This window comes from Delphinapterus leucas, chromosome X (genome assembly GCF_059928025.1).
Source record: "Delphinapterus leucas isolate spDelLeu-1000000601 "Yukka" chromosome X, BTC_Dleu_Yukka2, whole genome shotgun sequence".
Classification (NCBI taxonomy): Eukaryota; Metazoa; Chordata; class Mammalia; order Artiodactyla; family Monodontidae; genus Delphinapterus; species Delphinapterus leucas.
This window is the reverse complement of record NC_143150.1, coordinates 1,854,712-1,858,068: the sequence shown is the minus strand read 5'-3', so window position 1 is coordinate 1,858,068 and position 3,357 is coordinate 1,854,712.

Genomic DNA, 3,357 nt, shown 5'->3' with positions numbered 1-3,357 from the left:
GACTTTTAGGCTGAAAGCTGCCTTCTCTAAGGCATCAATGAAATCCCGAAGAGTTGAATAATATCTTCAATATGCCGAGAGAATAACTGTCAGAGAGAAAAAAAAAAGGTCACATTCAAAGAATCAGAAGACAGAATGTCTTCAGCCTTTTCAGTGAAGCACTAAGAATTAGAAAACAATGAAGTAATGCCTTCCAAATTTGGGGAAAAAACGATTTCCTCACCTAGAATTCTATAACCAAACTGTCAATTTTTAGGTTAAAGGCGTTTTCTAACATAAAAGAACTCAAATAGTTTACTTCCTCTGCATTCTTTTTCTGGAAGCTACTAGAGAAGACGTGCCACCAAAACCAGAGAGGAACCTACGACAGAGGTAGAGATGGGATTTATGAAACTGGGGCCCCAAGCTAAAAGAAAGGCAAGTGCAATCTCCAGGATGATGGAAGGGGATCCAGGCTGGCAGCTGGGCCGTGGGCCTGGAGGGCAAGTCAAAAGGCTCCAGGAGAGAGTGCTCCAAGTGAATGAAATATGCAGGACATCTTTCAGCAGCTGGAGTGGAGATATAGCCAGTTTGGGGAAGTGCTGACCTATAATAAGTAGTAGAGAACAAGCAACACGGGGTGGGGAGAGACAAGTGTTAACTCTAAGGAAAACAAAACATCAGGAGAGAAAGGAAAAGTCATCAGAGTTGCTGTAGACTTGATAACGTGAACACCAAAGAATCATCTAATGCAGGTGATTGTATACTGTACTAGAAGGATGGGGGTGGTGAGAGAGCTACATCCTCATCTTTTACTGTGAGAAGTCAATCAATAATTCCCAAAATCTAAAAAATAAAGAAACAGCACTATAAACAATTTATTTACAGAACTAGAGGTAAATGCCAAAAGAAACAGCTAAAAGGGTTGAATGTGGTTGATTCTGGGGCATGGATGGACCACTGTGGGTGGAAGCAAGAGATTGCTATTTTTAAAAAATATATATTTATTTGGCTGTGCCAGGTTTTAGTTACAGCATGCAGGATCTTTAGTTGCAGCATGCGATCTCTTAGTTGCGGCATGTGGGATCTACTTCCCTGACCAAGGATCGAACCCGGGCCCCCTGCATTGGGAGTGAGGAGCCCTGGCCACTGGACCACCAGGGAAGTCCTGTAGAGATCGCTATTTTTTGTAATAAACCTTGTAGAACCATTTAACTCTTTGAACCAGGGGTTGGCAAACTACGGACTGGTTTTGTACAGGTGTGAGCTAAGAATGGTTTCTACGTGTTTAAATGGTTGAAAAAAATCAGAAGAAGGGGGATATTTTGTGGCATGTGAAAATTATATGAGATTCAAATTTCAGTGTCCACAAAGTGTGACTGGCACACAGCCACACTGATTCATTTACATATAGTGTATGGCTACCTTTGTGCCACAACAAAGGTCTAGTTGAGCAGCTACAACAGAGAACATGTGGCATCAAATATTTACTATACGGCCCTTTACGGAAACAGTTCGCTGACCCCTGCTTTAAACAGTGTTCATACGTAGCACTGATAAATGAAAGAACTAACTATTTTTAAAGAAAGTAGTTAATAGGGAAAGTTAAAATTTGCTAATGACTTCTTCTATTGAGGAATTTTATAGATATCATATAAAACTCAAAACTGACAGAAGAATATGTTGGTGAAAAAAAATTCAAGGCAACCAGTAGAAAAAAGCCAGGTAAATAACATCCAAATAACCAAGGGCAGAAAAAAAGGAACTTGATTAATCCAAAAAAGGGAAGGAAAGGAGGAACAAAAAGAAATGAGATATCAGGTTAAGTAGAAAATACAAAATAGGATGGCAATAAGATGTGATTATCAATGGCTGTATACCATGTTCTTGAGAAGACTCAATACTGTAAATATGTCAGCCTTCTACATATTAACTTATAAATTCAATGAAATAACAGTTAAAAACCCAATGGGAATGTCTTATGAATGTTAGATTAGCTAATTCCAAAATGCAAAAGAATAGCTAAGAAATTTTGGGAACGAAAAATAAATATGGTCTTGGGATACTTGGCTATCTGAATAAAACTAGAGTGCTACTTTACATCGCATACAATAATAAAGTCGAGACAGAATAGAGAACTAAACATAAATATGAAACTCTAAAGATATCAGAAGGACACAATAGGAAATGTTTTTATAATCTCTCTGTGGAGAACACCTTTTTGAACAAGTCTCAAACCAAAATGCCATAAAGGAAAAGATTTACATATTGTACTACAGTTTAAAATCTTTAAACCTTCTTATGGTGAAGGAAGCATAAAGTTAAGAAGCAACATTTCGGTTTTGGTTCAAACACTTGCGTCTTCTTAAAAATAAAGTATCTCCATTAACATTTTTAAAGAGCAACAGATTAAGAAAAAAAGATTTGCAATTATCTCTAAGAGATAAAAGGCTAATCAACATAATATATAAAGAACTCCTACAAATTAGGAAGCTAAAAACAAATCATCAAACATAAAAACAGCAAAGGGTAGTAACAGACAATTCAGAAAGGATGAACTATGAATACCAGTAAACATATGAAAAACGTGCAACTGCAAGGAAATCAGGCAGACATAAATGATTAAAAAAGATGTTTTCGGGCTTCCCTGATGGCGCAGTGGTTGAGAGTCCGCCTGCCGATGCAGGGGACGCGGGTTCGTGCCCCGGTCCAGGAGGATCCCACATGCTGCGGAGTGGCTGGGCCCGTGAGCCGGCTGGCCGTCTAGAAAGTTCTAGAAAGAGAAAGAAGGTCCGCGCAGAGACGCCACACTGCCTCAGAACGCTCAGGCCGCCTCACTTGCTGTGAAGACCTCCCAACCCCCACTGCCGGGGGCTGGGCTGCTAAGGGGCTGGAGGGAGGCGGCTGCAAAGGGGAAGATTCCAGCGTGGCTTTTTTTATAGTGTGAGGAAGTGCGCAAAACAAACTGCACTATTGTATCAATAACTCTTTTAAAGCCTGTGAATGAATCGGCCCTCCTTTACTACAGTCACCACATCGCGCAACTATCACACCATCTACTTCCAGAATTTTTTTATCACCCCAAAAGTAGACCTGGTCCTGCGTGTAGGCAGCCCTCTTTGAATTGATAGGACGAGGGCAGATATAAAAGAATTAAATTATTTCGAATAATGTGCAACATATGAATAACAATTGTTCAAAATCCATGGAGTTGGAGGGCGCGCGTAGGGAGCGGCACGCGTGCGGCCAGCGGAGCAGGCTCCGCGCCGTTCGCTCCTCAGACGCGGAGGCAGCGGCGCGCGGAGGCAGCGGAGCGCGTGCGGCTAGCTGAGGACGCTTTGCGCCGTTTGCTCCTCAGACGCGCGCGAGATCTCAGCT